This window comes from Nicotiana attenuata, chromosome 6 (genome assembly GCF_001879085.1).
Source record: "Nicotiana attenuata strain UT chromosome 6, NIATTr2, whole genome shotgun sequence".
Taxonomy (NCBI): domain Eukaryota; kingdom Viridiplantae; phylum Streptophyta; class Magnoliopsida; order Solanales; family Solanaceae; genus Nicotiana; species Nicotiana attenuata.
Window position 1 is genome coordinate 83,758,993 of NC_031994.1, and position 8,852 is coordinate 83,767,844.

Below are 8,852 nucleotides of genomic sequence, written 5' to 3' on the forward strand. Positions count from 1 at the left end.
TTTGGTGAAGATTAGACTTGGTTTTAGCTGAATTTCAGATTGAAACTCGAAGAAGAAGAAGAAGAAGACATGACATACATTATATTGCAGAAATTGTAGTAAAATTGTAGAAAAATTATATTCTATTGTTTATTTATTTTTATTTTAGTTATTTAACTATTGTATGAAAGTTGAACAACATTATATAAAAATTATATTTAAGTTGTATGATATTGTAGTTATATATAACTAAGTAGAAATAATATATTAAAATTATAGATAAGTTGTATAATATACAATTAGTTGTATGAAATTTTTTTTACTATGTATAAATCAGATACAAAATATACAAAAGACATATTGTATAAAATTTGTATTTAAGTTGTATGTTATTGTAGTTGTATTTAACTGGGTAGAAATAATGTGTGAAAGTTGTAGATAAATTGTATAATATATAATTAGTTGTATGAAATTTGTTTTTACTATGTATAAAGTAGATACAAAATATACAAAAAATATATTGTATAAAATTTATATTTAAGTGGTATTATATTGTAGTCGTATATAACTGGGTAGAAATAATATATGAAAGTTATAGATAAGTTGTATAATATATAATTAGTTGTATGAAATTTATTTTTACTATGTATAAATCAGATACAAAATATACAAAAGATATATTTTATTAAATTGTATAAAAATTGTATTTGTGTAATAAGGAATAGTGTCAAGAACAGAGAAGTGGTTGAGTCTGAAGCCATTTTCATCTATTTTCTTATAAAATTGAAACTTCTTTTGTAAACATTTAAAAGGGTGTATTGGTCCTGATTTTTGACTTGTTTTATTTATAGAGAAAATATGAAGATGTGAACAGACTAATTTTAAGTGTGAAATAGAGGCGCTGCATATTTGGGGATTGGTATTATAATATAATTTGATATTTTATCCTTATTAGTGTTGCTGATGTTGCCATTGAGAAGAAAACTGAACAACTCAATATAGGATCTAGATAAAACAAATATTACCAAATGCAAATTATTTTGGTAAATATTTCTTTGAGTAGAAAAGCAACTATATTGACCATTTACATAGAATGAATACTTCCGGTAGGGGAACAAATAACTCAACACCACATGATAATTGATAGTAGTATTATGCAGGACAATGCGTAAGCAAATGAGAAAACAGAGTATTTTCAAAAAACAGAGATCGGAAATAGTGAGAGAAACGGGCTTAATTAATAGCGAGATTTGAGTTGAAGAAAATCTGGAAGAATCCTTAATATCCAAATTCGTGCGCCTATAAAAGGAATTATACATCTAAAAGGATTCTGTTTTAAATGAGTTGTTCAAATTTTGTAGAATAAATATGTCCAGGTCGGGTAATATGCTAATCATGGATATTTTTGGTAATATAATTTCATATATGATATAGGAATGAAAAAATCCCAAAAATTTAATACCACCTTAATACTTTGTTTGGTTAGCAAACCAGATATAAATTATCCTAGGATTAAAATTAACATCGGGATAACTTATACCTTATAGAGGGTGGGGTAATTAGCACCGGTATAACTTATACATTCTTCTTATAAATTATGCAATTGTCATATTTAATATAACCTACCAAACAATGGATAAAAAACAATCCCAGCATAACTAATTTCAGTATAACTTATATCAGTATAACTTATCCCGGCATAAGCCGTATTCAAACCAAACGACCCCTAAGTGTCTAATATTCTAATTCTAGCCCTGATTAGAGGGGGAAATATTCACTATTATTTTTTTTTAAATTTCAATGCTCAAATTAGAAATCTCTAATTAAGGTTGGAATAACCATATTTTTTCCACCAAAATCATTGGTGATCTAGCCCGATACTCTTTTGTGATCATTAATTTTAAAATATACATATTACTTTTTATTGTATAGAATTTGATCAAAATATACATTTACGTGCAACTTGCACCACATAATTTTTATTGTCAAATTCAGTCAAAACATAAATCTTGCATACAACTCATTTAATCTTCTTTTACAATCTAGTTGCGTGTGGGGTGAGATGAATTGTTGTTAATCCAAGTGTCCGTGCGAATGGTTAGAACTTGCCCCGAATGTGTTTCAAGGCGAATCCTAAGATTTTCTTGGTTTGAGAAATGATTGTAGGCTTTCCTTGGACCGTTTGAGCTTTCTATTGCAAACCAATGCGTTATCCCTAGTTAACCCCTTTGAGCCTCTAGCCTTTCACATTTGATAATGTGATGACCCAAAAGGTCATCACTTATTTTTAAATTTAATTCTGTGCTTCCGAGGCCTTAAAAATCTCTTTTAGCCTCGCCTCGATTTGCGTGTGCAGTCTGGGCGCTTAGCCGGGAAGCTTAAATATGAAAATCTGTGAAAAATGGTAAAATTTGATTATAAAATGAGTTATTTTGACTTCGGTCAACGTTTTGGGTAAACGGACCCGGACCCGTGATTTGACGGTCCCGGAGAGTCCGTAGGAAAATATGGGACTTGGGCGTATGCCCGGAATCGAATTCTGAGGTCCCAAGCCCGAGAAATGAATTTTTGAAAGAAATTGTTTAAGGATATTTGAAATGAAATTTGATTAGAACGTATTGGTATCGGGCCCGTATTTTGGTTCCGGCACCCGGAACAGGTCTTATATATGATTTAAGATGTTTCTGTAAAATTTGGTGAAAAACAGACGTCGTTTGACGTGATTCGGACCTAAATTGCTAAATTTGATACTTGATGAAGTTTGAGAAAAGTTCTTGATTTTGAGGTTTGATTCATTGTTATTGAGGTTATTTTGGCGATTTGATCGCACGGATAAGTTCGTATGAGGTTGTTGAGTTAGTACGTGTGTTTGGTTAGGAGCCCCGAGGGCTCGGGTGTGTTTCGGAGGTGATTCGGGAAGTTTTGAACTTAAGAAAAATTGCAGAAAATAGTTGTTTTGGTATGCTGAGATTTCCTTCTTCGCGTTCGCGGGATGGCCCTCGCGAACGCGATGTGTAAATTTTGATGAAGGGAAAATCCTTCTACGCGAACGCGTAGCTCAGGACGCGGACGCGAGGCAGTGGGGGTTTATACCTTCGCGAACGCGGACCTGGCCACGTGAACGCGAAGGCCAAGTGGGCCTGGGCAGGGGGAGGGGTAGTTGTCTTACGCGAACGCGACCCGTTGGACGCGAACGCGAGGGCTTGAGGGGCTAAAGCTTCGCGAACGCGAGCCCGTTTACGCGAACGCGAAGGCCTAACCAGCCTGACCCATCGCGAACGCGAAGGGTCTGTCGCGATCGCGGAGGGCATTTTCACCCAGTGATTTTAAAAAAAGCCAAAAACAGAACCCCATTACGGGATTTTATAAAAATTTCACAAACCCCTTCTTCTCCAAAGCTCTTAGGCGATTTTTGAAGCAATTCTTCACCATAATCTCTTGGGTAAGTAATCTTTAACTCATTTTCTTCATTTTCCATTAACACCTATTAGATTCCTAGGCTTAAATCATGTGATTAAGGGTAGAAAATTAGGGATTTGGGTAGAGTTAGGGCTTTTTGATTAATTATGATTTAGACCTCGTTTTGGGGTTGAATTCTGGAACTAATTATATATTTGGGCTCGTGGGTGAATAGGGGATCGGATTTTGGTTTGAACTTCGTGTTTGACCAAGCGGGCCCGGGATCGATTTTTGGGTTTTTGGGAAGAATGATTAGAAAGCTATAATTTGGCATTGGAATTGAATTGTTTAGCGTTTATTGATGTTATGAAGTTGATTATGTATAGGTACGATCGATTTGGAGCTGAATTCGAAAGGAAACGCGGTGCTTGAAGCTTGAGTTGGCCGTGGAAGTTCGAGGTAAGTGTTTGGCCTAACCTTAGCTCGAGGGATTAGGAGTTGTGTCCTATTTTCTAATTGTTTCTTGTTGAGTACGACGTATAGGCATGGTGACGAGTATCTATACGTTGGTGTCGAGCATGACCGTGAGTCTTATATTGTGATTTCCATGACTTCATCGTATTATTCATGCCTTGGTGAAAATTTCTATTTGTTGTGTAAAGTTGTGAAAAGGATTGTGACCTATGAATATTGAGGAGCATTGGCTCCAGTTGTATAACGAATTGTGGTAGTATAAGTGATAATTGAACCTCTAGAGCAGTGGCTCGAGTTGTGAAGCAAATTGTGAAGTAAAAGTGAGAAAGAGAAGAGATCATTATGCTGCCCCCTTGCCGGGCTATTGTTGAGTTGTGGTTCCCTTGCATGGTGTTCTTAATTGATATTACAGATACTTAGGTTGATAATTCTTTGTGTTAGGTAAGGATTATGGTTATAGCTGAGGTAGTTAGGTGTTGGAACAAGTTTGAGGTGTAGCCGAGGTAGTTAGGTGTTGTAACAAGTCTAGTTATAGCCGAGGTAGTTAGATATTGGAACAAGTTCGGGTATAGCTGAGTAGGAGTTGAGTTAGGATTGGTTATAGCTGAATCTCCCTTATCGGGATGTTTGTCTTGATATTGTTGTTCCCTTATCGGGGAGTTATTATGTCGCTTTTGTTCCCTTGCCGGGATTCCATTGTGATTTTGTGTTGGCTTGGAAATGGGAGCGGTGGTACGCCTACCACGAGATATAATGAAATGGGATCGGGTGGTACGTCTACCACGAGATATAATGAAATGGGATCGGGTGGTACGCCTACCACGAGATATAATGAAATGGGATCGGGTGGTACACCTACCACGAGATATAATAAAATGGGATCGGGTGGTACGCCTACCACGAGATATAATGAAATGGGGTTGGGTGTTACGCCTACCACAAGATATGAGAAATGGGATCGGGTTGCACGCCTGCAACGAGATGTGGACCGAAAATGAACTCTGCCTTTGTTTTCCTTATCCTTGTTAGTAGTTGGATTTTGGTTCCTTTATAATTCTCTTGATATTCTGTTGTACCTGTTATTCCCCGAAGCATGCTTTCCCCCTTCCATCTTTACTTGGTTATTTCTGCCTTACTTTTCGCTGTATATTATATAACTGCACAGGTTTATATGGTAGTCTGGTCCTAGCCTCGTCACTACTTCGCCGAGGTTAGGCTAGGCACTTACCAGCACATGGGTTCGGTTGTGCTGATACTACACTTTGCACTCTTTTGTGCAGATCCCAGTGTTGTGGATTTTGGACCTCAGTGAGGTTGCTGCTTCTGGTCCATCAGGCGACCCGAGGTAGTCCTGCAGGCGTCCGCAGGCCTTGGCGTCTCCTTCTAGCTATTATTCCTGTTTCTTTCTTGTATTTCCAGAGACAGTGTTGTATTATTTCTTTCAGACCTTTATTTGTAGTAATCTTAGACAGTCTGTGAAGTTGTGACACCAATCTTGGGTAGTCATGGAATGGTATTAGCAGTATTATTAAACTTGAAATTTAAGTCGTCCGCTTGTTAAATTTTGTAGATTTTTAACTGTTGGATTATAACTGTTAATGAATTTAAAAATGGGTGAAGTTAATATGTTCAGAAATTGGCTTGCCTAGCTCACATTAGTAGGCGCCATCACGACTCCCGAGGGTGAGAAATCCGGGTCGTGACAGATAACCATGTTATAAGCCTTTACCGCTTTGGCGTGACCCACTCTTGGCACCCAGACTTTCCTTAACACTTTAGTGAAATAAGTGGCTTAAAACATGAGTTTGGGGGAGATAAGAGGAATTTGAAAAAGGTATCAAGGCACAAAAGAAAAAAAGAAAGAAATGATCTCTATGAGAAGAGAAGGCAATAAAAGAAAAGAACAAAAAGAAAAATGCAAAACGTGAATAAATGGAAGGGATGATGGATTCAAAAAGAGGTAATGATCCCTAGCATGATCAATCAAAAAGGAAGACAAACAATGAAATGAACAAGAAAGAGTGATGTTATGTCTCTCTAGTCCCCAATGTAAATAAAATGCCTCTAAGAGTTGGCAATTGTGAGCCGAGAAATGAAAGTGTGGAGTGCTTAAGGAAAGGTGTAACCACTTACCCATATGCTATCCTACCCCAATCCAAAAGCCTTCATTACAACCCGAAAGAAGTCCTACTTGATTTTAAATCGAGTGAGCTTACATTAGTGGCGATCTACATGAGGGGCAAACCTATAGTACTTGAAGCCGTACTTATGACATTCTCTTGAGAGACGAGTAAACCTTTCATAAATCTTAAGATTGAGTGCTAATTTTTTAAGTGAGCTTGGGAAATGGAAAGTAGAGGAGGAAGAATTGGAGTCCACCATGACCTACATGATATAACAAGAGTCTTTGATGAGTAAAGTCAATTCTTGAAGCTCAAATGTCACATTAGAACTATATGTGCATGAAATTTGACTTGTCACCTTTTTGATAATGCATGAGTAGTGTGGGTAATTGCTGAACCCAACTGATATGTAATTGGCTCACCTTTGACTCACTGAAATAATCCTTAACTATAGGAGGTGGGAACTGATAAGTAGGATTTTAACGTGTTTTATGCCCCTACTTGCCTATGCTTTGAGTATAATTTGATACAAAATAATCCCAAAATGCTCACAGGTTGTGCTTGATTGCAGGTTTGAGCGACAAAGGGACTGAATTGTCAATGATCGGCTCAAAACGGAGTGAAACCTACTCAAGCATCAAAGGACAAGAAAAGTGAAGGAAAAAGATCCTAGTGCGGACCGCACAAAAGTGCACGCGGCCGCACTAGGAGAATCAGAGAAGTGCTAATTCAGGTCTCTCACAATGCGGCCGCGGTTGGACTTACGCGGCCCGCGTTCAGCTCACGCAGCCGTGCCACATTTTTACGCGGTCCGCGTGAAGAGATTCAGAGAGATGAAATTTGGGGACCAAAGCAAGCCACGCGGCCGCGGTCACATTTACGCGGTCCACACCAGATCCCACGCAGCCGCGCTACCTTTTTGCGCGGCCCGCTATCCTCAACTTCAGAGAGCCAATCTTAAAGATTTCAAGAGCCCACGCGGCCGCGCTACCTTTTTGCGCGGCCTGCGCTGACCCCGCAAGGGTATTTTTTTTCCAAGTTTTTCAGCCACTATAAATAGATCCTTTTTCTATTTTTAGGTTAAGTTTTATACACAGAAGGCTGCTGAGCTCGTGAGAACATTGGGTTTAGCCATTTTTGGCATTTTTAGCCTCTAATTTTGTATTTCTTCCTTAGTAATCAATTATTATGTTTGCTTCTTCATCTATTTCTTTAATGTTTGCATCTAGCATGAGTAGCTAAACTCACTAGCTAGGGTTGTGGCTCAACCCTAGTGTGGGTAATTAATGGGTGTTGCAATCTAAGGCTAGATTGATATTGGGTGTTTGCTATTTGGGTTAATTTTAGGTTTTCATTAAGGATTGGTGGTTGCAAACACTGATTCTAGCTTGATGGGTTTGACTCTTCTTGAGAAAGAAAGTCTATGACCCCAAAATTGACCCAACAAGAAATTGGGATGGACCCATGAGAAATGATAGTCCCAATTAACGGGTTAAACCTCGAGAGAGTAATTACCCCACTTGAACCCTAGTTGCTTGGTCAAATTGGCCTACCCAATTGGTCTCGAGAGAGTCAATTAGGCATAACCACTCTTTGTACCGAGAGGTGTGAGAGTGGGTACAATTGAGCAACGGTTATAGCATAAGCCCCAAATAAGTCAATTTACCCTTGGTAGCATCTACCCGTTAATTAGCCACCTAGGTAATGCCGCGACCCTAGTGCCTTTCTCTATATTAATTACAACTTAGCAATATCTCCATAGCATAATTTAGCTTCAAATATTAGTCTTAAAGTAGAAGATATAAAAATCAAAACCGAAAATGTTAGAAGTGATATTAGAAGCACAACTACAATTCTAGACAGCAGATAATACAACTCCCTCTCTAGCTCCCTGTGGAAAATCGATCCCGATCCACTATCGGGTAAAAGCTGTTGCGAGCCGCTCTTCCTACCTTAGTGTAGTGTTGAGTCGGCAGCGATCAACTTTTTGGCGTCGTTGCCGGGGAGCTTACGGTGTTGACTATCTGTTTAGCTCGTTTTGTGTTTTGCTTCTCTTTCCTTCTTGTTTACTAATTCTATTTGTGTCGATCATTCAGGTACTATGGCGCTCAATGCAAACGACCCTCTTGGCAACGTGAATGCGGGGGAGGAGGTAGAGGATCTTGAGCCCGAAGAGGTTCAACCACCTCAAGTTCCACGTAGAGGCCGTCCGGCCAACGTAAATGACAACAATCTTATTCCAGACCCTCCTCCGCCACCGCCAAGAGCAGTCCCAAGAGTTCTTCCAAATCAAGGGTACGCAAGTGCCATTGTTCCTCCCCGAATCCGGGCGGGGAACTTTCAAATCACAAATGTTATGTTGACCTTGTTCGAGCAAAGAGCATATTTTATGGGTGCTCCGATCAAAATGCATACAAGCACTTGAAGGGGTTCGTAGATACTTGCTGGGGCAGCAAACAAGCAAACGTGTCAGAGGATGCGTTGAGATTGAGGCTTTTCCCGTTTTCTCTTCGGGGTAAAGCGTTGGACTGGTTAGAAAGGCTACCAAATCATTCTATCACCACATGGGATGAATTGGCGGACAAATTTATTGCCAAGTTCTTTTCTCCAAGTCATATGGCAGCTCTTCGGGACAAAATTTTAGCTTTCAAGCAAATGCCAACGGAACCTTTGCACGAGATATGGGAACGCTATAGAACAATGGTGAAGGAGTGGCCTAACAACGACATGACTGAGGCGATGATCCAGCAGACTTTTTATAGGGGCATCAATACCACAAATCAGTGCATTGTGAACCAATTGACCGGTGGGAACTTTATGAAACTTTCTTACTAAGAAGCTTGTGATGTACTTGATGAAATGGCCGACACTTCTTCG